The 25,375-nt window shown below is 48.1% G+C and overlaps 1 protein-coding gene across 1 annotated transcript in view; it reads left to right on the top strand.

Moving 5' to 3' along the window:
- Nucleotides 1-284: 284 nt before the first annotated feature.
- Nucleotides 285-25,375, top strand: part of ATP2B4 (ATPase, Ca++ transporting, plasma membrane 4) — a 123,483-nt gene continuing 98,392 nt past the window's right edge. Inside the window, exons 1-2 of the mRNA XM_011990479.1 lie at nt 285-304; nt 496-710. The gene's annotated coding sequence lies outside the window, so the exon portion shown is untranslated. The remainder of the gene's footprint in view (nt 305-495; nt 711-25,375) is intronic.

Genomic DNA, 25,375 nt, shown 5'->3' with positions numbered 1-25,375 from the left:
CCCCTCCGCCCAGCAACCGTTGAATACCGCCACCCACATCCACTCCCCACCTCCACCCTCACCCCTCCTCCACCCCACTCAGCTTTCTATTCAACAAGTGAGAGCAAGGGTGGGGAAGAAAGCCGACAGGGGAGAGGATTCCTTCCCTTTCTTTCCCCATTCCCCCTTAAGACAAACCAGGAAGCAACCGCAGGAATCGGGCCACCTTAACAGTAGAGTAATGGTTTGGCCTCATGCCAAGTCCCACCTCTGTTCCAGCTCCTGCTCCTCCCCTCTCTCTTCCCGCACTGCTTGGGGAGAGCTGGTGAGCAGGAGTCTGGCCCGAGTTAGCTAGAGCTGTTGCCATGACAAGCATTTTCTTAAGAAAGCTCTGCTGTTGAGATTGTCCAACGCTGGGGGCTGGGAGGGGGGCACGAACTTCCTGGGGAACCATCCCTCTGAAGAGAGCAAGATCAGAGACACCCGTCCAGCTCTCCTGCACCCTTTTTCTTTCAGGAACCTGAGAGGTCCTTCCCATTGGAAGGGCAGGGGGAGGAGACCCAGCCCACTCCCCGGCCCTAGCCGGAAAGGCAAGAGAGCAAAGCCAGCGTCTCCAGCTTGGTTGCCACACTGGGGAGACTGGTGGGTGGTCACCCCACCCTACCCCCATCCATGGAAACCCGGAGGGAGAGTCCCACTTGGAGAAACCTGGATCTTTGCTAGAAAGAGAGGTAGGCTTGCAGAGAATGAATTGACTTGTGATTTGCAAACTTTGTTTCTTTCTTTTCTCTCAGTGGCTTCTAAAACTCCCCGATTTTCCTCTTTCTAGCATATTTCATGCGACTGGGTTTGGAGGATTTTTAAAAATGTGTGTGTGTGCACAGATTTGTCAAATACTGTTTTCTGAGAAACTGTATAGTCAAATAAGTGATTTATCTCTCTTTTCCCAGTTCTTGTCATTCCTGTGCTATGGGGTAGGGGAATGGAGGGACTCTCTTTTTGACACCAAAATTGAACTCTTGGAAAAAACATTTATCTCCCCTCCCTCAACCCATTCCATTCCTGCCCTCCCCTTCCCCCTTGGCTTGGGAATGAGACGCAGGATGGAAAACTGTTGCAAAAATATTTTCCGTGTCTGTTCCCTTTCTCAAAAGCCCAAAAGAGAGATGGAAAAAAAAAAAAAAGGAACTAAAGAAATCTTCAGTAGGAAAGGGGGGCTGCAGCGGGAACTAGGAGAGGGGCACTTTGGGGCCATGGGGTAGAGGTGGGCTGGGAGAAGTTGGGAGGAGTGGGGGAAGGAGAGTGCACAAATTAAATTTCTTTAGCTTTGCAGAGAAACCTAAGCAGTTTCTCTGTGTTGCTTGCAAAACATCCTCAGACTTTCACATCTATAATTAGCTGTGGAAAAAGCTGGGAGTTCCCTCGTACCGCTGTTGTTTGAGAGTGTGTGAGCGTCCAGAACCAACTGTATGAGTGTCTCCGAGGGCACCGCCCCATACATCTCTGGTCCCAAAGGGGAGGAAGGAGAAGGGTGAATTGAAAAGTTTCCGATTTCAAGGCTGGAGACTGTGGGGCTGGTGAGTGTTTGGCAGACGGGGTGGGCCACAGGCATCTGTGGAAGGGTCCCTGAGCATCTTGGGTCACTTCCTTGGTTTGCTGAAGAGCTAGGAATTAAGAATGGGATTGTCCTTCCTGCTCTCCCTTCTCTCTTTCTCTTACATACTTGGTTCGCTCTTGGTAGAGGGGGATGCTGGCATCCTTCCCCGCGTCAAGTCTGGCCTCATACACTCCTCCACCTCCCTGAGGGTACCCGCCGCTCTTCTCCAACTGGGTGTGGAGGGTGCAGGAGTGGCCAGCCACATCTTGGGAGGGGAGTGGGCACTCTGCTGGCCAGAGGCACCTCCCTCCTGGGCATTCCTGCCGGACTTACAATAACTTGCAGACATGATGCCGGCGCCTGCTGGCCGGGCAGGGGGAATGTCAGATGAAGCAATAGGCCGGCATTCAACTGAGGCCCCTGTGGGGAGGGGAAAGGAGTTGGGGAGGGAAGGGAAACAAAATCCCATTCTGTAGTGCTCCCTCCTCTGGGTGAGGAGTCTGGCAGGGAGTCTAGAGACCCTCGCCCTGCTCCTTAAGCCCCTCCCCAAGCTGCCCTTTCTCCAGGGCTTCTCATTGGAGGCCCTCCTGTGCCCCCTTCACTCTGGGCCCTCTACCTGGAGGAAGGAGACCAAGCTTATTCCAGGCTGGGCCAGGCCCAGGAAAGGAGCCTGGGGGTAAGGAGGGGCTGGGCCAGGAGCATTTAGGAAGAAGGGGACGAAAAGAGGCCTCCTAGCCCATGAGCTGAGTTACCCTCCTTGGCTGAGGGTGGTGGCTTGGGGAGCAGACTCTGGGAGGGGCAGGAAGGATGGTGGCAGCTTGGTAAGCCGTGTTCTGGAAGGTGGGCCCTAAACCCTGAAGCAGACAGATCTGTGGGAATCAGGCTGGGGGAGAGGAAACACCTGCCTTCAGCCCCAGGGCTTGGAGGAGTGGTAAAGGCTACAGCTGAGAAAGTGGGGGAGAAGGAAGCAAAACACTTAGAGGAGAGCTCATCTCGGGGCTGAGGAAGCAACAGGAACCGATTTTCATTTTGAGGTGTTAATTGATCTGACTGCACCCCATTGGCTGGACTCTTCCCTACCTGTATTCTGGTCGATAAGGGAATGAGGCCTTCCCCAGTGGGCAGGGGCCCCAAGACAGAATCAATGCCCGTGTTCTGGAGGGAGGGGATCCATTTCTTTGCTCCTCCTCGGGAGTCCCATCTTCCCTGCCACCATCTTGCTGAGGTGCAACCCCGAAAATCACGCCGCTTCCGCCGCGGCCTCCCATCGTGGGGGCCCAGAGTGTCACTATTCCTGCAGCCGGCCTTCCTATTTTCAGTAATCTGATTAGGGGTCGATGTTGACGGGCTCAGGGACTGCTTCTCCGTGAGGTCGTTATTTAGCGCGCACCGGGTTGCCTGCTCCCGCGGCTTTGAGCCTGAGGTCGCTGCCAAAGCGGGGAATCGGCTCCCGCAGTCTCAGCCCTTCCCCCGGGGTTCGGGGCGGGATCGACTGCGCAACCCCGCGGCCCCTCTGCTTTCCGCGGCCTCTGCGACCCCGCCCCGCCAGCCTCTCCGCTGCTGGGCTCCACCCTCCCGGGCTCTGCCGTAGTCTGAGAACTCCGTGGAGAATGCGAACTGAGCTGCCAACGGAGGCTTCCTGCCTTCCAGGTCGTGCCGAGCCTCAGACCCTTCTCCCTTCCATTTACCACCAAGTCTCTGGATTGAAGGTCAAGTCAAAGGAGCACAGCCTGTCTTACCCCTGGGACTCCCAGCGCCCAGCACAGAGCCTGGGACGTTAGAGCGCTGGGTCAACGCGCATTGAGAGAAGTACGGGCAGTTTAGGGGGCCTTGGAATCAGCCTGATGCCAGCGAGTTCCTAACCCGCCGTCTGGCCTCCAGTTTCCCTTCTGCACAATGAAAAGCCTGCTCTCCACGGTAGAGGTGACAGGGCGTGGCTAGGCAGATTTGTCACATTGCTGTGGTCTTCGTCAGAAGAAAATCAAAATGAGAGGACCCAGTTAGGGGCAGAAGGAGAGCGGTTAGACTTTGCCGAAAGTGTGGGTGCTGGAAGAGGTAAGGTGGTGTGTAGGGGCTGGACGTCCTGGGCCAGGATATGGGGAGGCTTTACTCTTCCCCACTCCCACTGACCCGAGGTCCTGAGAGGAACAGGGGCTGGGCTGCTCCCTGCCACCTGTCAGTAGGTCAAGCCTTTCACTGCAAACTGCCTCTTATTCAAGAATTTAGCTTCTCTCCAAAACTCCAAAACCCCGATGGGCACTTTTCTCTCTCTCTCTTTTTTTTTTTTTTTTTTTCAATGCTCCTGGCCTTGGACCCAACACCCAAAGACATGGATCAGCCCTGCCCACTAGGACAGAGCATTGCAGACCCACTAAACCTTGGAGAGAGGAAAGAATCTTGTTCATTCTTAGTCCCCAGAATGACCAAGACAAACCCCGTTAGCCAAACCCCTAAAAAACTGTTTGATTTAGGTTAGATTAGCTCCAAACTCCAAGGTTAGATTAGCAATCTGACCTTGAAGGGGAACACCCCACCCAGAGTCTTAACTATCCTTCTCTGGAAGGATTCTTCAGGCAATCTGAATTCTTCCCCCAAAGGGTGCCTCTCAAACAAGGCTCCCTATGCAGTCCAGCTCCCTGTTTCTTAGATAAGCATTGATTCCTATCATCCCAGTCGGTATTTGGTGGGTCGGGCTGAGAAGGAAAGAGCGATGCGAAAAGCAAGGCCTCTGCCTTGTCAGACTGGGATGACAACCTTTCTCCACTCATTTCCCCTTTTCTACAGGTCATAGGATTAGAGCAGGCCCTGAGGCTGGAGTCCAAAATGCTTGTGTGGAATGTTTTGCCCTTGGCTTCCTCTGCCAGTATCTCTCTTTGTGTCCTCTTTCCTCTTTCCCTTGTGTGAGCCATTCTTGTTCCACTGACTTATTTCCTCCGCACATGTTAAAACAGAAATGACAGAGACTTTCTATTTCTGCCTCTACCTTAAGCCAGTCCTCTGTGTTCAGCCTACACCAACTTGGGTTGAGGAGGGAAACCAGGCAGGATCTAGTGAGAACCAGAGCCAAGGGCCCCAGGTCAGAGAAGAGGCTGTTGAGAGGCAGTCTATGTGTGAAGGGATAGTGGAGAGGCCGAAGGAAAGAAAAGGATTGAGAACATAGGTGCCAAGGGGCAGAGCCCCCATTTCTACCTTTCCTCACCCCAGTTCCTGTCTGCCTGAGATCCTCAGCCTCATCACTCACCTCTGCTCTAGTTTCCCAAGTTTCATGCACAAACCCCTGGGACAACTCAGGGAAGATGAACTGGGATGGGATTAGTAAGACCCCCTTCCTCTTGCCTTTCTGCCACTTCACTTGGGGTGTGGCAGAGGGAGTTTGGAGCAGTGTGTTTATTGGTAGGAAGGTCAAGGACTCTCAGCTAGGTTCAAGGAAAGTCTTAGCTTAGAACACCTCAGAGCAAGGTCTACCTAGGTTGCATAATCAATGCCAGGAGTACAAACCAGTAGTACACCCTCAGTGCAGAGGAAGTTAGCAGCATCTAACAAAGCTACATACACATTTACCCAGCAACCCTACTTCTAGGAATTTATCCAGAAGATGCTCATTCACAAATATGGAAAGATACGTACAAGGTGATTTTTTTTTTTTTTTTGAGACAGAGTCTCGCTCTGTCGCCCAGGCTGGAGTGCAGTGGCGCGATCTTGGCTCACTTCAAGCTCCACCTTCCCGGTTCAAGCAATTCTGTCTCAGCCTTGTGAGTAGTTGGGATTACAAGTGCATGCCACCACGCCAGCCAATTTTTTGTATTTTAGTAGAGATGGGATTTCACCATGTTGCCCAGGCTGGTCTCAAACTCCTGAGCTCAGGTAGTCCACCTGCCTCAGCTTCCCAAAGTGCTGGGATTATAGGCGTGAGCCACCAAGACCAGCCACAAGGTGTTTTTTAAAGGCATATTTACAATAGGAAATCATTGGAAACTATCCAAATGCCCATTCTTGAGAAAATGGTTGAACAAACAATGGTACATCCATACAATAGAATACTAGGCAGCCAAAAAGAAAAAAAAAGAATGACTGGGAGCCCTGTGAACTTACATGACATGATTGTTAGGATATATTATTAAGTGAAAAAACCAAGACTTAGTACAGTATATAGTATGCCACCTTTGGGATAAGAAAGCAGGAGAAGTAAGAATTTTGTTTTTGTTTTTTTTTTTCTTTTTTTTGAGATGGAGCCTGTCGCCCAGGCTGGAGTGGGGTGGCAGGATCTCGGCTCATTGCAAGCTCCGCCTGCCAGATTCACGCCATTCTCCTGCCTCAGCTTCCCAAGTAGCTGGGACTACAGGCACCTGCCACCACGCCTGGCTAATTTTTTGTATTTTTAGTAGAGACAGGGTTTCACTGTGTTAGCCAGGATGGTCTCGATCTCCTGACCTCATGTCCACCCGCCTTGGCCTCCCGACGTGCTGGGATTACAGGCTTGAGCCACCACGCCTGGCCTAATTCAAGTACTTTTTAAGCTTAAAACCCTGATTCTATATTCTTTGTGGAATTCATATTTTAAGTAAGAAAAAAAAAAAACTACAAAGAAATATTGACCTTTACTTTGTAGACATGTTATTGGTTGTAGTATTTGTGTCATAAATTGGAAACTATGTTTTGTTTACTGTATGATAGATGAAATGAGTAACTATGATGATATTTCTGGAAATCAGGGTCTCACTATGGAAAAAGAGATGGAACCAGGGAAGGGGAAAAAGAATCTTGTGGGGTTTTTTGCATATCTTGTGGGTCTGTCCACTGAAAGGACTGTGGACAGGAACACACCTAGTACCTGGATTTTTATTTCTAAGTACAACTTCCCACGGGGGAGGTTGTAAGGAACAGGGCTCCCTGAAGAAATGACTAATTCCAAGTCTGAGACCAGTAAAGTATAAGTGAACTATGTTGTGCCGGAAACTAGAGTGTGCTCATGTCATAACATGTTGGCACAGGAGCTGGCTTAAAGGGTCTCCCGCCAGCCAGATGTGAAACGCATTGAGCATTCAAAAGGATAATGGTAATAGATTGTAACACATTGAAGATTAAAAGTTCCTTGAGTTTATTTTGACAGTTGACCTGGACAGGGAGGAGCAGGGAGGGAAAACTCTTAACAGAAATGCCAACGAGGCTAGACACAAGGCCTCACTCTGTAATCCTACCACATTCGGAGGCCAAGGTGGGAGGATCGCTGGAGCCCAGGAGTTTGAGGCTCCCATGAGCTCTGATCATGACACTGCACTCCAGAATGCATGATAAAGCAAGACTCGGTCTCAAAAAATTAAAAAGTAAATGCCAGTTGGGCACGGTGGTGCCAGCTGGGCACGCCTGTAATCCCAACACTTTGGGAGGCCCAGGCAGGTGGATTACTTGAGGTCAGGAGTTTGAGACCAACCTGGCTAACGTGGTGAAACCCTGTCTCTAATAAAAATATAAAAATTAGCCAGAAATTGATTGAACTCAGGAGGCGGAGTTTGCAATGAGCCAAGATCACGCCACTGCACTTCCAGCCTGGGAGACAGGGCAAGACTCTGTATCAAATAAATAAATAAATAAGTAAATTCCAACTAATAAAATCTAGTAGTAATGACAACATTTTTCTTTAAATTTAATTTAATTTTATGGGAGGCTGAGGTGGGTAGATCATCTGAGGTTGGGAGTTTTAGACTAGCCTGACCAACATGGAGAAACCCTGTCTCTACTAAAAATAGAAAATTAGCCGGGCATGGTGGTGCATACCTGTAATCCCAGCTACTTGGGAGGCTGAAGCAGGATAATCGCTTGAACCCAGGAGGCGAAGGTTGTAGTGAGCCAAGATCACGCTATTGCAGTCCAGCCTAGGCAAGAAGAGTGAAACTCCATCTTAAAAAAAAACATTTTTTAAATTTAATTTTTAATAGACAAATACTAGTTTCATATATGTATGGGATGCAATGTGGTGTTTTGATGTATGTATACATTATGGAATGATTCAGTCAAACTATCAACATATCCATCACCTCACACATTTATCATTGTTTTTGTAGTGTAAACATTTAAAATCTTAGCAATTCTGAAACATGCGTTACATTAACTGTAGTCACCATGTTGTGCAGTAAATCTCAGAAACATTCCTTCTAATTGAAACTTTGCATCTTTTAGCCAACATTATCTTTATTTATTTACCTATTTTTAGAGATAGGGTCTCACTCTGTCAGCCATGTTGGAGTGCAGTGGCCCATAGCTTGAACTCCTAGGCTCAGGCGATGCTCTTGCCTCAGCCTCCCAAAGCACCAGAATAATGAGTGAGCCACTGTGCCAGGTTGGAACTTTAAATTGACCAGTTTGCAGCCTCTACTCTAATAGCTGATTTAGTCTAGCGTTTAATGGATACTAAATCTTTCACCCAATGGGGTGAAAGATTGGTCTTAGCATAGCTTAGTTTGGGCTGCTGAAACAACATCATAGACTGGGTGGCTTAATAAGCAACAGAAATGTATCTCTTCGTTTGTTTGTTTGTTTTTGAGACCGGGTCTTGCTTTGTCATCCAGCTGGAGTGCAAGGACACTATTACAACTCACAGCAGCCTTGATCTCCTGGGCTCGAGCTATCCTCCCACCTCAGCCTCCCAAGTGTCTAGGACTACAGGCGCATGCCATCATGCCTTGCTAATTTTCATATTTTTTGTAGAGACGGGGTTTCACCATGTTGTCCAGATTGGTCTCGAACTCCTGGGCTCAAGCAATCCACCTGCTTCAGCTTCCCAAAGTGTGGGGATTACAGGAATGAGCCACTGCACCCGGCCTCATTTATTTATTTAATTTTATTATTATTATTATTATTTTGAGATGGAGTTTTGCTCTTGTTGCCCAGGCTGGAGTGCAATGGCACAATCTCAGCTTACCACAACCTCCACCTCCTGGGTTCAAACGATTCTGCTGCCTCAGCCTCCTAAGTAGCTGGGATTACAGGCATGCACCACTACACCCAGCTAATTTTGTATTTTTAGTGGAGATGGGGTTTCTCCGTGTTGGTCAGGCTGGTCTGAAACTCCTGACCTCAAGTGATCCACCTTCCTCAGCCTCCCAAAGTGCTGGGATTACAGGTATGAGCTACCACGCTCAGCCCCCATTTATTTTTGAAACAGGGCCTTGTTCTGTCACCCAGGCTGAAGTGCAGTGGTGCAGTCATAGCTCACTGCAGCCTAAAACTCCTAGGTTCAAGCAATCCTCCCACCTCAGCCTCCCAAGTAGCTGGAGCAGGTGCATGACACCATGGCTGGCTAATTTTGTTATTGTTGTTGTTGTTTTGTAGAGACGAATGACATAGCAAGACTCCACCTCTACAAAATAAAAAATTAGCTGGGCATGGTGGCTGTGCACCTGTCTGTAGTCCTACCTACTCAGCAGGCTGAGGCGGGAGGATAACTTGAACCCAACAGGTCGAGATTGCAGTGAGCTGTGATCATGACACTGTGCTCCAGCCTGGTTGACAGAGTGAGACCCTGTCTCAAAAAAAAAAAAAAAAAAGATGAAACTAAGTAAAGGGTCTGCAGTTGTTTGTTGTGCTATCTTTTTCAACCTTTCAGGTTTGAAATTTTTCCAAACACTTAGCCAGAGAGAGAAGTCCATGCCAGAGGCACCCCTAGATTCCTGGTTTCTTCTCACCTTATCTGCAAAACTCCTGACCAATAGGAGTGTCTTTTCTAAGCTCTTGAGTGCTGAGAGTCCCCATGGAACACACAGAGGGATCTTCTGAGAAAGTAAGGTCCCTTAGGAAGCCTTCCTTCCCACCCTCACTGCTCCCCACCCACAGCCTCTTCTGTCCAGACAGGAGCAGCTGTGCCCTGATGGGTGGGCCACAAAGGGAGGCAGGATGACAGGCATCCTCCCACCATGCCATGCAGCCAGCTGAGGGAACCTGGGGACTGAGGGCTTCCAGAGTCACCCGCCTAACTTTTGAGGAGGGCGGTCCCAGGCTGTAAGAGAAGAAATTGACCAAACAGCCCAGAGATTGTTGCTGACCAACCTTTAGCATCCCTTAGAATTCTCTAATTAGGTGATTCTGGAAGAAACCAGCAAGCAGTGCCTGCCCAGAGCCTTCACGCCTGAGTTAAGCAAGGCCTTCTAGGCAATCCCTTGGCAAGGACAGCACACCTGACTGTCCTGTCATTGACCCAAATCATTGTGCTACCCACCCCCACCTCCCCATCCTGGTCCTCGCTCTGGAGAGAGATTGAGTTTCCAGGATGGCTTCTCTCTCTTTTTCTCTCCCTCTCTTCTCCTGGAAACCCTGGGGCTAGGCCCTACATGACTCAGGGCTCTTTTTACGTAGGCTCATGTAGGCAAGGGCTATTAATCCTTTAGTCAATTCCCCTTCTGTGTTGGTGAGGGAGCCTGAAAGAGCGGGAGCCAGGAAGTTGGAAGGGGGCAGACAGGGAGGAGTTTGTTCTAGTGGGCTGCCAGGCTTGCCAGAAGAGCACGGGACTGGGAGTCAGAAAAGTGGTCATCTGGACTCTTGTCTGCTGTGTAACCTTGATTGAAGCAGGGGATATCTCTGAGCCTTCATCAACTGCACTGTTACATGAAACCAAGTTTGGACATACAGATATTCCTGATTCAAGACCCTCCTCTTCTATAGAAGACAAAGGAGTAAAACTCTCAATGCCCAAACCAAACTCTTTTATCACAGATAGAATCTAGCACAATGTAACAACTTGCAAATCCCACCCTTCTGCCCAGGATAAGCAGGGGAAAAGAGGCCAAAAAGCATATGTCTTTGGACTGCCACCATTGAGGTTTGGGAGTAGAACAGGTTCTAAGATTTCCCACCTCCACCTGCCCGGAACTTCGATTAGGAAGTACGTTCCAAGGCCGTAATTCTGCTATGTCCTAGGCCAGAAACTAAGGCATATTAGCTAGAGGTAGAGAAATTCAAACTTTCACGAAGTTTCCTAGGGCACATAATCCCTCAAAAGTTATTAGATTGAACCATATGAAAATGCCAATATACAACCGCTTTTGACCTACAAAGGCAATTCGTGTAGCTCACCTACAATATTATTCGACATTGGAGTAATGTCAGTGGAATTGTAGTCAGTGTTGTGAGCTGGAGAGATTAGGTTTTCATGTGAGCTGTGGGTTGGATTAGAAATTCGGGCAAAGTCGCCAGCTGCTAGGCCAGCTTACCCTCCTTGCCAATCCAGACTTTCGGCCCTAGAGGTAGACATGTTGGCAGAGCCCTTGTTTGGACTCTGGCTGAGATTCTAGCATTAGCCTTCCTGGCAACTGGCCAGGGAAACTGCCCAAGGTAGAGAGGAATGTATCATCCATCTATAGTCCGCTATTCTTGTGTCCCGAATGCCCTGCTTCCTATCTTGGGAGCTGAAGATGGAGGAAAATTTAAGAAAGGAGGAGATAGGAAATACCGGCCCTATTCATCCTCTGTCTAGGGGGATACAAGACCGGGAACACACACTTGAAATCTCATCTGGCACAGGGACACATGACCTAGTGATGGCTGGTAGCTACTAATAGGATGGCTGGGGGCTGAAGGGGTGTTAGTAGGAATGGGGAGACTAGAATTTGGCAGGGCTCAACTGGAAATTATTCATGGAGGAGGTGACTGCCAAACAGGATTTTAAAGAGAAAGGATAGATTTGATGGAGGAGGGGAGGGGAGATGGGGAGGAAGGGGCATGCTGCTGCATCCCGACTGAGGACACTCGGAGCATCCTGGAGAATCGGTCTGGCAGGTAAGGGAGGCTGTCTGATCCCACTCGCTGGAAGGCCTCCAGCCTTTGTCTGAGCCAGCGCCGGTACCGTGGGCAGGATGGCATCTGGCAGCAGCGGCCTGCCGCCTGTCGCTCTCCTGGCACTCATGGACCATTAGGATGATTTTTTGATGTTTCCTCCCTGCCGTCCATGTTACAACCTTCTTTGTGGGGAGCACTCATGTGACATCTGTTAGGATGCAAGGATAGGCACAGTAAGCATCCATTTCAGGGGCTTTCTGGCCTTGTACAGGGGAGGGCGGTCACCAGGCTTTGGGCTGGTCACCAGTCTCATTTTATTGAGACAGAGCATTTGAGATGGACGGAGAACTGGAACCTCGAGACTTGCCCAAAGACGCTGGGTTAGTATGAGGCAGAACTGGGGGTACAGCCCAGTTCTCCCCACTCCAAGACTGGACCCTCGACCCCATCACTGCAACACTGTGTGACCAGATCAACACCAAACTTCCCTGGTACCCAATGTCTCTACCCACATGGCAGGGAGAACTATCCCTGTCCCTCCAAGGATGGTATGAGGTCATGTGCTAGGAGCAATTTGGAAGACAGATTCTAGAAACCATAAAGGTGCTGGTGGCATGATTGTTATTGTTGCTGTTATTATTAACAATTAAGGTCGTTAGCACTACAGAAAATGCAAAGAAGAATTTGGCACTGCCCACATCACCGTGCAGCTCACATCACCATGCAGCTCCTAACGGTCCCCTCCACAGCTCCTCCTTGCACACTGGGCCTTGAGCTGAGAGAGGCAGGGTAATTGAGAGGGGAGGCAGAAGTCCTGGAAAGAGGTGGGTAGAGACCTCCTCCTGCCAGGGTATTCTTGGCCCTACCCTTTCCTCAGGGTGTGGCTCCTCCAAAAGGTCAGAGGAAGTGCAGAGGGGAAGCAGTATTAACTCCATCCTTCCTTAGCAGCTGTTTAAGTCAGGTTGGCCGCTGATCTCTGATTTGGGGTCTAAGAGTCAAGAGGGCGGGGTCACCATAATGTGACAGCCCAGGCTGATTTGATTGCCAGAGCCAGTCTGTCATTCATTTGCTTTTTCACGTACCCATTTATTTATCCAACAAACATGAAGTGAGCACAGACCATATGCCAAGCACTATGTTAAGGGTTTGGGAAGAAGTGGTATCCAGGAGGCGAAGGAAGGGCTAAGCAGCACTGACCTTAAGCTCAGGGATGATTGTCCCGAGCCTGGGAACTCACAGCAAGCCTTGCTTGTTGGTAGTGCTCCAGAGAATTAGCATTTGTTTCCCTGGAGAGCACATTTAACCCTTGACTTCAGGGAGGTAAGATCTAGACCTGACACACAACTGAGCTGGGAGGGGCTTTAGATATAATTGCAGGGCAGCCCCTGGTGTAAGCAGTGAGACCATGGCCTGAATGGTAAAGGGCTTGCGCTTGTCCTTTGCTAAAGAAAGCCTCCTCCTGGACCGGGGCACGGTGATGAAGCTGGGTGTGGGTCCAGCCTGGTTTATTCAGCCGCTTCATTGGCCTCCTGGTGTTCCCTGACTTTACCATCTCCTGCTTATATCTGGAGCCTCTGCCTCTGATGGGGTGGAGATATTCTGTTGCTGGGATGCCCAGAGGAATCCAAATGGTACTGAGAAATAAAACAATACCTCTCCAGAAAAGCCCTCCAGTTTCTTCTCCAGTCTTTACCTCTCATTTCAGCCTCTTAATCCCTATTTTCAGAGGCAATGTGGTATAAAGGATAAAGGGGTGGATTTAGCTTCAGTTGGTACATGCTGTACACATCTGCACCTAGCCTGAGTTTTGCCCTCTTTAAAGTTTGTATAATAACACCTTTCGTTATGTACCCCATAGAGTGTTATGACAGACAAATAAGGTATTGTAGGTAAAAGCATCCCATAAACATTGAAGTGCTAGATATACGTAAAGCTTATCATTCCAGTGACCCCCCTCTTCCTATTCCCCTTCTCCGTCTCAGTTCCTTCTCTTGACTGTCCAACCCCTTGACCCCACTCCCCAGAACATCCTCCTGTTCTCTGTGTGCTCCCACTTCTGTTCTCACTGCATCCTCCCTCCTTGCCTAGATTAAGACCTAAAACAACGCTTGTTGCATCTTTTTTTGAGACAGGGTCTCACTCGCGTCGCCCAGGCTGGAGTACAGTGGTGCAGTCATGGCTCACTGCAACCTCGACTTCCTGGGGTCAGGTGATTCTCCCACTTCAGCCTCCCTTGTAACTGGGACTACAGGTGCGTGCCACCATGCCCAGCTAATATATATATGTATATTTTGTATTTTTAGTAGAGATGGGGTTTCACTATGTTGCCCAGGCTGGTCTCAAACTCCTGGTCTCAAGCAATCTGCCCACCTTGGCCTCCCAGAGTGCTGGGCTTAGACGTGTGAGCCACTGTGCCCAGCTCTTGTCACATCTTAAATAATTATGACAATGGTAGGAGTAATAATCTGAGCTAACATTTATTATTTATGTGATAGGTATTAAACTTGAATCATCTCATTTAATATTCTCAGTGAACGGTGAGGTCGATACTAGCATTGTCTTCATTTTCCACATTGATAAAGATGTTCATAAACCATAAGGCTAAGATGCACCCTTAGTTTAGCCCGTTTATAGATTTCCTCTTTCCATGGCTGAGTGACTGACTGGTTGTCAAGAACATGGGGAGTTTCAACAGCATTTATTGAATGTCGACTAAATGCCAGATGCTTCCAAATTATGTCACAACAACCACCTTCTGAGACAGGTACAGGCTTTGTCTTGGAGATCATCTGGTTGTGAGAACAGAAGCCTACTCAAAGAAGCAAAAGTAAAAGGGAGCTTTCTTAGAACATTACAGGGAAATAGCACAGAACTTAGGTGTGGGAAGTGTAGCCCCTCTGTGGGCCACACCTACATCCTGGAGCTGTAGCACTCTCTTCTTCACAGATGGGCTCCTGCTGTTTCCCCCACAAGCACAGGACCCGTTGCGGGTGAACCAGGCAGTAGGTTCTATCTCTCAGCCCATGTGGCCTTCCTGCTTAGCTCTCCAAAGTAAATTAACTCTGTCTCTCAGTCCAAACGCCAACAGATGCTGATTCCAGCTTAGATCTGATGTCCACTGCACTCCAGTGATCTGTGGCTTGCGGCAGGGGAGGGAGACTAATCAGGTCTATCTTTTCCATTAGGTCTAGGGGTGGGAGCAGACATTTCTAGAGGGAAAATTCACTGACCTTAGGTTGATTCAAACCCAACTACGTTGTTCAGCACACCAGACTCTCTCTAGGGTATCTTAAAGATAATGCTCTGGTTGAAGCCCTTAAATAACAGGGCATGTGAGTTGTCCCAGAATCTGTGGATTCAGCTGGGACTGGAAAAATAGTATTAACCATTTTTGAACCCTGCTCTGTGCCAGGCAATTAACATGCATTATCTGTAATCCTTACAACAGTCCTACAACATGCTATGGTTCCCATTTTACAGATAAGAAAGCTAACACTCAGTGAGTTAAATAGCTTGCCCAGAGATCATCTGGCTCATTAGGGTTGGGGCTGATATCTGACCCAGGCCTGACACCAAAGCTCATGGCCTTTCTAATACACAAAAAAGGGTTATTTACTCTCCTGGAAGATAAGCTCCATGAGAGCAAGGATATTCGTCTTGCTCATTGATATATCCCGAGTGCCTAGAACAGTATTTGGCACATAGTAAGTACTCAATAAAAAAAAATCATCGAGTGGATTTTGCTTTGGTAACTTTTGTACTCCTAGGCTTCCCAGTGTCAGAGGGAAAAAGGACTCAGACAGTGGGCCACTGAGACCAGCGGGGTAACCCTCTGGGTATGCTTCTGGTCCCTAACCCCCACAGCCTACTATGTTTTGTTTGTTTTTGTTTTTGTTTTTAAAGACAGGATTTCACTTTGTCGCCCAGGCTGGAGTGTAGTGGTGTCATCATGGCTCACCGTAGCCTCCAACTCCTGGGCTCAAGGGATCCTCCCAACTCAGCCTCCTGAGTAGGTGGGACTACAGGTGTGCATCACCACACCCAGCTAATTAAAAAATTTTTTTTTTAGAAATGGGTCTTGCTATGTTGCTCAAGCTGGTCTCAAATTTCTGGGCTCAAGCAATCCACCTGCCTCTGCCTCCCAAAGTGCTGGGATTGCAGGCATGAATCACTGCACCTGGCCTCACAGTCTAATCTGATAGGGGACATTAGGAGCAATATAAAAAGTCTGAAAGAAAGTATGACCCTGGATTTATCTGTTTTCTGTTTGTATATCTGACCTAAGCCATTTAGCCCTGTAAGAGGAGCAGTTGAAAAGAGATTTCCTTAACACTGGAAAATCCATTTACTGGGACTAGGAAACAGGATGCTGAGGTCCTATATTGATAGAGAAAAGAATGCAAATTTCCACTGGGTTTTCCGCCCTAGGGGTCAGAGCTTACCAAATCCTGAATCCATTCCTGTTCCTTTCTGTATAACAGTGCTCTGTGTCCTAACTCACCCAATTGGCCTTCCAATCCCAGCAGGTGGTGTTATATAAAAGTGCAGATTTGAGGGAATGTGATGGAACTGGGTTCAAGTCTGGCTGGCCAGCTATGTGACCATGGACAAATTATTTAGGCTCTCACACTCAATTTCCTCTGGAAAATGTGAACATACACAAATGCAGAGTGATACATGTTCTGAGTGCCTGGCTCACTACTATGAGCCAGGGTAGTCATTGAATTTTAATTTTTCCTCTTTTGTCCCTCCATTTCTCCCTTTCTTTTCCATGGAGCCTGGCACCAGCCTGCCCACCTGCTCCCTGCTAACCTCTGGACTCAGTATATTTATAAAAGGGTCATAGCCTATTGTCTCCCAGTAACAAAAGGCCCAGAGGCCCCAGCCTCCTGCACCTCTCCATCAAGGGGCTGACCAGGGACCCCATCATTTCCATGAGACAGATTACCCTCTTGGTGCCAGCTCTACGGCTTTGCTTGATATTTGAGCAAGAAGAGTCCTGGTGAAATAAGGCAGAGTGGAGGGTAGACAGCTGCAACCACCTCACCTTGTTTACTCTTGCCCTGCATTCCTCCCCTAGGAGTAGATGCTGTAGAAGTCAATGCTGGGAAATCTCTTGTTGATGGAGGGAGTCAGACTGGGTGACAACACTACTTGTTTTTGTAGAAGCTGTAGCCCAAGGGTGCTATCACTATTTGGTCACCCAGATCAACTGTCAGCTGCACTGGAATTGAGCTGCCCCTGGATAAACAGGCAAGAGAGTCTCAGACTGGAATCTCCCTGCTTTTCCCAGCACACACCCACACAGAGACTTTAGCTGGCAAGAAGTGGCAGCTTGGCCGAGATAATGCGTGAACCAGAACTTGCCTTTCCTGGCTGGAAGGTGCTTGGCATTAAGTGCAGTTCTTGCTCCTGCTTCCTATAGACCACTTAAGTGCTCCAGGCTCTCTTGGAACAGGGAGAATTCTCTGGTCCCCTCCCAGTTTCTCAGGGATAGCATCCAATGATGGGAGATGGTTTCAGAGGCAGTGACTTACAGACAAGGGTGTGAATATTAGCTGAGAGTTCATGTGAACAGGCTTATGGCAGCGTGGTTTTGGCTGCAGCGTTTTCACTGAGCCCACTCACCAGCCTGCAAGCTACTTAAAAGGAGAGTGATGCTTTAGTCATTCCTATATACTCAGTGTTTAGCACAGTCCTTGGCTCATAGAATGAGGATCAGTAAAGAATGGATGGATGGGCCAGGCATGGTGGCTCACGCCTATAATCTCAGCACTTTGGGAGGCCGAGGAGGGTGGATCACTAACGTCAGGGGTTCGAGACCAGCTTGGCCAACATGATGAAAACCCATCTCTACTAAAAGTACAAAAATCAGCCAGATGTTGTGGCATGTGCCTATAGTCTCAGCTACTCAGGAGGCTGAGGCAAGAGAATTGCTTGAACCCTGGAGGCAGAGGTTGCAGTAAGCCAAGATCGTGCCATGGCATTCCAGCCTGGACAGCAGAGCAAGACTCCATCTTAAAAAGGAAAAAAAAAAAAAAAAGAAGAATGGTTGGATGGATGGATGGATGGATGGGTATAAAGAAATAGAAAATTGTCTCTAAACAAATAGACCACGGTGAACTTTACCTTCTTCCTTCCCAGGGCCGCCTTCCCTGCTCAAAACCTCATCATCTCATGCCTGAATAATTGCAAAGGTTTCTTAATGACAGGCAGGGTGGTCTAGAGAAGTGAGTTTCAGACTGGAAATTGGGAGACCTGGAATTTGAGCCACTTAAGTTGTTCTATCACTTTTGAAATATCACTGAACCTTTCTGGGCTTCAATTTGTTGAGATGTAAAATGAATAGCTTGGGCTAAGTGTACTTCTAGGATGTTTCAACTCTAACATTCTCTGCTTCCTCCTACCCAAACAATGCTACAGATTAATTATAGTTGGGTACCAACATTTAAAAGTAAGATCTCACTGCTGTCTTGCTCAGCTGGGCTTCGGTGACAGAGACTGGGGACATCTTCCTAGGAAGTTGGTGACTAGAATGTGAAAAGAAACAATGGCCAGTTCCCCAGGAGACTTGGCTTAGGAACTGGTCTCCTAGAATTATTGAGCCCTTGTCTAAAGAAGTTCCACCTTTCGCTCTCCCTCTTCAAACTCAAGCTGGGAGCTTGTGAGGCTCCCTGTAGCCCCACTCTGTATGACTCTATGTGGCCACTATGCCAAGGTGGAGAGGAGGTCTGGACACCATTTGGCATCCTAGTAATGGTGGTGATTCTCTTTTTACTTCTTTCTGGTGTCCAACGTCCTCTAGTGTCACTGGCACAAAACAGGTCAGGCTATTGGAAGGCCACACTGCTTAAGAACAATGTCAGAAGATCCAGCCTCCCAGTTATATTCAGATTAGTGAAGTGCACCTCCTCCTAACTTACTCAGCTTGTCTCCTGCACCTAGTGCTATAAACGGTTGTGTTTCAGAGCTCCCCAGGCTGGCCGAATCCATAGTTCAAATCCCCAAAGTCCCTTGTCTAAATGCGATCTAACTTCTGCCCCAGTTTAACCCAGGGCTGTTTCTGACTCAGCCCCTGTCATCCTGCCTGGGCCCTAGGCAACACTGCCTCTCTAACGCCCTAGCTAGACAGAGCATTCCTGCTTACCCAACCCACAGACTCTCCCTACTTTCTGGGTTACATGCTTTTCTTCTGCTTGTTGCTTTATAGCTCAGTCCATTATTCTGTGATCTAATCTAGCTAGTTTTGTGAGTTTTTGTTTGTTTGTTTTTTCATTTAAAAAGCATCTATATTTTCTTTCATCAACTTTGCATTCATCACAGTCATCACTCCTCATTCAACACCTTCCCATCTTATATTCCCCTTTCTTTTTTTTTTTTTTTTTTTTTTTTTCTGGAGATGGAGTCTCACTCTATCACCCAGGCTGGAGTGCAGTGGTGCGATCTCAGCTCACTGCAACTCCGCCTCCTGAGTTCAAGCGATTCTTCTGCCTCAGCCTCCCAAATAGCTGGAATTACAAGCACCTGCCACTGTGCCTGGCTAATTTTTGTATTTTTAGTAGCAACAGGGTTTCACCATCTTAGTCAGGATGGTCTTGAACTCCTGACCTTGTGATCCATCTGCCTCAGCCTCCCAAATTGCAGGGATTACAGGCGTGAGCCACTGCACCCAGCCGTATATTCCCTTTTCATAGGAACGTTGACATAGTTAAACCCTACCTTATTCTATGATCATTCTTGTTTCAGTCACTTTTAGAGACACCACATCTCCAGAAGGGCTTTTATTGTTTTCTCGGTGTACTTTAATCCAAATGGCAATTTTTTAGCCAAGTGGTTATTTTTTAAGAACATTTACTTTTTTTCCTGAGTATAAAAGTAATATGTAAAAAGGATCTCACACATACTGAGCACTTACTGTATTTCAGGCACCAAAACACATGCTAAAACTGCATGACCTCATTCCCTCCTCATGACAATCCTAATAAGGAAGGAGTCATTCTTATCTTCCCTTTCAAATAAAGAAACTAAGGCTCAGAGAGATAAAATACTTTTATCCAAGTTCCCACAACTACCAAGTGGTGGATGTGGACTTCAGATCATGGCTCCCAAACTTCAGAGTCCAAGGGTGTGGTGGCACGTGCCTGCAGTCCAGCACTTTGGGAGGCTGAGGCAGAAGAATTGCTTGAGTTCAGGAGTTTGAATCCAACTTGGGTGATATAACAAGACCCCATCTCTAAAAAATTTTTAAAAATAAAAGTAAAAAAAGACTCAAACAGTTGCGGTGGCTCCTGCCTGTAATCCCAGCACCTTAGGAGGCCAAGGCAGGTGGATCACCTGAGGTCAGGTGTTCAAGACCAGCCTGGTTAACGTGATGAAACTCCATCTCTACTAAAAGTACAAAAATTAGCTGGGCGTGGTGGCAGGTGCCTGTAATCCCAGCTACTCAGGAGGCTGAGGCAGGAGAATCACTTGAACCTGGGAGGGGGAGGTTGCAGTGAGCCAAGATTGTGCCACTGCACTTCAGCCTGGCAAGAGAGCGAGACTCCATCTCAAAAAAAATAAATAAAAATAAAAAAAGATTCTGAGCTATGCACTGCCTCTACACAGGATCATCCTAGAAAGTGTGGAATATTCAGAAAAGCATGAAGAGAAAACTAAAACTTTCACAAGTCCAGACATAACTGCTAACATTTTGGTGTAGTCTCTTTTAGTCTTTTATATACACGGGTGAGTATATACATTTTTTAAACGAAATTGGGAACACGTTGCATAATAAGATTTTGATTTAATTTTTTTTCCTACCCAATACTAGATCATGAGCATTTTCCCACATCATAAAGAACTGGTCACAAGTCAGCCCCAAACATAGCCCAGTGGAATCCAATGACAGCAGGCAACCAGAGGCAAAGTGTCTGTGGTTTTAGAAGGGAAATAAAGAAGCTGAAGGGCCGGGCACAGTGGCTCATGCCTGTAATCCCAGCACTTTGGGAGGCTGAGGCTTGAGGCCAGGGTTTTTTTTTTTTTTTTTTTTTTTTGAGACAGAGTCTCAGTCTGTCGCCCAGGCTGGAGTACAGTGGCCAGATCTCAGCTCACTGCAAGCTCCACCTCTCGGGTTTACGCCATTCTCCTGCCTCAGCCTCCCGAGTAGCTGGGACTACAGGCGCCCGCCACCTCACCCGGCTAGCTTTTTGTATTTTTTAGTAGAGACAGGGTTTCACCGTGTTAGCCAGGATGGTCTCGATCTCCTGACCTCGTGATCCACCTGTCTCGGCCTCCCAAAGTGCTGGGATTACAGGCTTGAGCCACCGCGCCCGGCCGAGGCCAGGGTTTTAAGACCAGCCTGGGCAACTTAGTGAGACTCCATCACTTAAAAAAATAACAAATAAAAAAATTAACCAGGTGTGGTGACACACACCTGTAGTCCCAGCTACTCAGGAGACTGAGGCAGGAGGATCCCTTGAGTCCAGGGCTTTGAGGCTGCAGCGAGCTCTGATTGCACCACTGCACTCCAGCCTGGGCGACAGAGCAAGAGCTTCTCTCTAAAAAAACAGAAAACAAACAAACAAAAAAAAACAAATGGCTGGACACAGTGGCTCACGTCTATAATCCCAACACTTTGGGAGGCAAAGCGGGAGAATTGATCCCAAGAGTTCGAGACCAGCCTGGGCAACCTAGTCAGACCCCATCTCTACAAAACGTATGAAAATTAGCTGAGCGTAGTAGTGTGTGTCTGTGGTCTCAGCTACTCGGGAGGCTGAGGTGGGAGGCTTGCTTGAGTCCAGGAGGTTGAGGCTGCAGAGAGCCAAGATCGTGCCTCTGCACTCCAGCCTAGGCAACAGAGGAATACTCTGTCCCCAAAAATTTAAAATATGAATAAATGATTAGGGGAAAAAAAAGTGCTGATGGCCATAGCCTTTGCTTTGGAAGATGATCACCTGGAGCCAGCCTGGGTGGTGCACAGGGTCTGATCCTGGGATGAGAAATCAGAGAGGGGAGAAGGCTTGGAACTCTTGGGTCGCCTTTGGGAAGTACCTTCCTTTATGTGTCTGGATCGCACATGAAGGTGTGAGAAGATGGGCAGGCCAACTTGTGTTTGAAGTGGGAGTCAAAATGTAAAGTGGCTTTTACGCAGGCTCAGCTAAAGGCCAGGCTTCTGGAATAAGATGTGGAACACCCTAAATAAAGCCCCCTATAAACGTGTGAGTGGGATTACTCATTCATGGCGGAGAGGCTGGCTCCTCCTGGTGGTTTGGGTTCTCATGCTGGCCTGTGATTGGAGAGAACCATAAAGATTTCCTGCCTTCATTCTCTTAAATGTATATGTGTGAAAGAGAAGCTAAGTATATTTTATCTGCAGCTATATTTTTAAAGAAAAGAAGCGTTTAAAAAAAAAAAATCCAAGAATAGAGCAAGAAGGGGCAGAGAGAAAGGAAGATCTGGAGGCTGTCACCAGCCAAAAGATAATTAGCAACCGTGGGGCTGGGGACAAAGACAATGTCTAGTGTCTGTGATGGGACACTAGATGGGAAAGTCTCTGTGCTTATGGTGGGCCACTCGACACCCCTTGGCAGTTAGGCAGCTTTGGAGTGACAGCCTGAGGTGCCAGCCTCTTGGAGGTTGTACAACTGACTGCTACAAATTCAAGAGTGATAAAGAGTCCTAGTGGCCTCCATGACAGATACAGGCTGGTCCAAGGCACCTGTTCGGTGCAGGATCCAGGGCCAGGACATGGAGTCTTGGGTTCACCCATGAGCTGGTAGCACCTTTTGCCATATGACTCTGGGGAAGCCTTGGGCTACTCTGTGCTCACAGTTTGTCCCCTGACCCTTACCAAGGTTTCACCCCTCCACCTTCCTTCTACCTGGGCATCTTAAGGACAGAGATGAGAAAAATGGAGGGAGATGCTTTGGGTTTCCATTATGAATATAGAGAGTTTTTCATCATTACATTGGTTATCTCAGAACCTCAGGGGAACCAATGTAATGCAACACATGGGAAGGAAACGGGGTATTATTGTTGAACATGCCACTTAACTGCTGCAGCCTTTTCACTCTCCTTAAAATATCAGATAATATCCTCTTGAATACCTTACAGGGTAAGGTAAGTGACAAGAATCACTTGAGATAATGGATGTGAAAGTACTTTGTATACCATGGAGTACCTACAAATATACAGATTCGTAGTTTTGGAGATTGTTGCATGGGAAAGGCCTTCCTTACTCCCCTGAGGTTGGGGAGACCATTCATTTCTCCAGCTCCTATAAAATTTGAGTCCTCTTTCTTGAGTAGGGTGGCTTCTCTCCATGCTGTAGAGTGGGAGAGTTCCAGCAAATGTGAGTGATGTGTTCAAAGTGGGCGAAAAATCTTGGAATCTTGGGGCATTAAAAAGAATTCCTTAATTTATTTCCACTCTTAACCAAGCCAGTAGCTAACAGTGTGACCTTAACCTCTTAACTCTGAGCAAGTCACTTAACCTCTGAGCCTCACTTGTCTCGTTCATCATTTGTTTGTATCCACAAACGATAGTTATGATAATCTAAGGAGAGAGGATGGAATCTAAATGGAAGTGCTTTGAAAAGTTCAAAGTGCTGCACTTTAGGGTGGGCATGGTGGTTCACACCTATAATCCCAGTTCTTTGGGAGACTGAGGATAGCTTGAGCCCAGGAGTAACATGGGGAAACCCCATCTCTACCAAAACCAAACCAAACCAAAACAAAACAAAACAAAATTAGCCAGGCATGGCTGTGCATACCTGTAGTCCCAGCTACTCAGGAGGCTGAGGTGGGAGGATTACTGAGCCCAGGAAGATTGAGGCTGCAGTGAGCCTTGATCATGCCACTGCACTCCAGCCTGGGAAACAGAGACCCTGACTAAAGAACAAACACAAAACAAAAAAACAAGTGCTGTACTTTACAGCCCAGAAAAATTGAGGTCACGGAAACTCCACAGTCCCCACTCATACCCAGCCAGGCAAGTCACACTCTCCACTCTGGGGCCCAGGGTCCCCATATGCTAAGTGGGGTGTACTCCAAGTTACCTCCCCTTCTTCCCAGAGCTGCTGCGCACTAATGAGAACACTCACTTGTAGACGCTGGAATAGCCTGCGTTGAAGCATCTCAGATTTACCCCAGCCTTCCCTTCCACGGTGATGTAAACAGAGTGGCTTTCACGCACACATCCCAGAACCAGCCCAGTTTTTGCCCTTGTCCTCTGACATAATGCATGCATTGATCAATAGACATTTATCAAGCATGCCTGCCCTGTAAAGCTTGGAGCGAGTGCCTGTTCCCCTGGGTTTTGGCAGCTCAAGGACGGGAGCTCCCGGGGAAGCTGTGCTGAGAAGTCGGCTGAGCCACTGAAGCCACAGGGTTTGGTTTCAGGGACGCCAGGTGAGGGGCGGAGTAAGAACTGGGAGGGTTCCCCAGGTGTGTTCCCCAGGGTGTGGTGTGGTGTGGTGGGGGACAGGACGAGGGTCCCCGGGGAGGAGAGAGGTGCTTGGCTGGCTGGGTCGAGTGAGTCATCGGCCCCCTCTGAGCAATCGCTGCTGCCCGGGTGGAGTCGGCCCGCCTTATTTGGCGCTTCTGTGCTGAGCCAGGCCCCCAGGGCTAAGGCGTTTGTTTCCCCAGCTGGTCCCCGGGCCGCGCTGGGAGCCAGCTGAGCCTGGCGCCTGCGGCTGAGTAGCACCGCGCAGAGGGCGGGGGAGCTGCAGGTCCGAACTCGGCCTGCCCGGGGCGAGGGCGGGCGGGGAGCGGGGCTGGCTGGGGCGAGCGACGGCGGCAAGGCTGCCGCACCCCCGGGACTCGCTGGGGCGAGGCTCCGCGTGCGGGCCACGGAGGTCCTGCACGGGGCAGCTCCCAGGCCTCTTGTCCCTAGAGCAGTAAATGCAGATGAGCACCTCTGCCCTTCACTGTACTCCCACTCTCATTCCCCTCCTCCCTCTACCACCACCAAAAAGCCAGAATGTTTAAGTTGATTGATATTTTTTTTATTAGGCTAATAACATCAGATGCAGTATATTGACTATGGTTTTGTTTTGTTTTGTGTTGTGTTTTTGTAGAGATGTGGTCTCACTGTGTTGCCCAGGTTACTCTCTTAATTCCTGGGCTCCAGTGATCCTCCTGCCTTAGCCTCCCAAAGTGCTGACATTACAGGCATGAGCCACTGTGCCTGGCCTTGACTGTGTTGTTAAATGGCTATTTTAGACCAGGAAATTGTCAACAAAAGTTCTTATTTAAAAGAGTCTTGATACCTTTAGGTGGTTCCATGGCTATCTTTGATCATACAAGTTAAAAAAGGTTGCTGGTAAAAATAGGAAGCTTTTTTTTTTTCTTCTCTCTCTCTGTCTCTGCCTTTCATTTCTAGTTCTATCTCTTGTTTATTTCTCAGGTGCACAAAATTGGATGAAAAATCTACAGTTCATGACACTTTCTTGACTGGTTTATGCATGCCTCTCTTTTTCTACTTATTTATATATGCTATTAATGATTTTTCTTAACGTAATGAACACACTTGAACCCACCACCCAAAAATGAGATCACTACCATTTGCATCCACCTATGAACCCTTCCTATTCTATCCCCCCACCTCATCACCTATCCCAACCACTGCCTTGTGCTGTAATGTTGTATTCACCATTCTCTTGATAAACATATGTATGCCTAAAGAAACATATTATTTGTACTTGCTTTATATGCTTTATCTAAAAAATATACTAGCTGGGCACAGCAGCACACGCCTGCAGTCCCAGCTACTTAGGAGGCTGAGGCAAGAAAATCACTTGAGTCCAGGAGTTCGAGGCTGCAGTGAGCTTCGATTAAACCACTGCACTCCAGCCTCGGTGACAGAGTGAGCCTGTATCTAAATATATGAACACACGGCTAGGCACGGTGGCTCATGCCTGTAATCCCAGCACTTTGAAATGCCGAGGCAGGGGGATCACCTGAGGTCAGGAGTTCGAGACCAGCTTGGCCAACATGGTGAAACCCCGTCTCTACTAAAAATAAAAAAAAATAGCCGAACATGGTGACAGGA

Source organism: Mandrillus leucophaeus, unplaced genomic scaffold (genome assembly GCF_000951045.1).
Source record: "Mandrillus leucophaeus isolate KB7577 unplaced genomic scaffold, Mleu.le_1.0 Scaffold38, whole genome shotgun sequence".
Lineage (NCBI taxonomy): Eukaryota > Metazoa > Chordata > Mammalia > Primates > Cercopithecidae > Mandrillus > Mandrillus leucophaeus.
The sequence above is the reverse complement of the archived record's forward strand: the minus strand, read 5'-3'. Positions and strand labels throughout refer to the sequence as shown.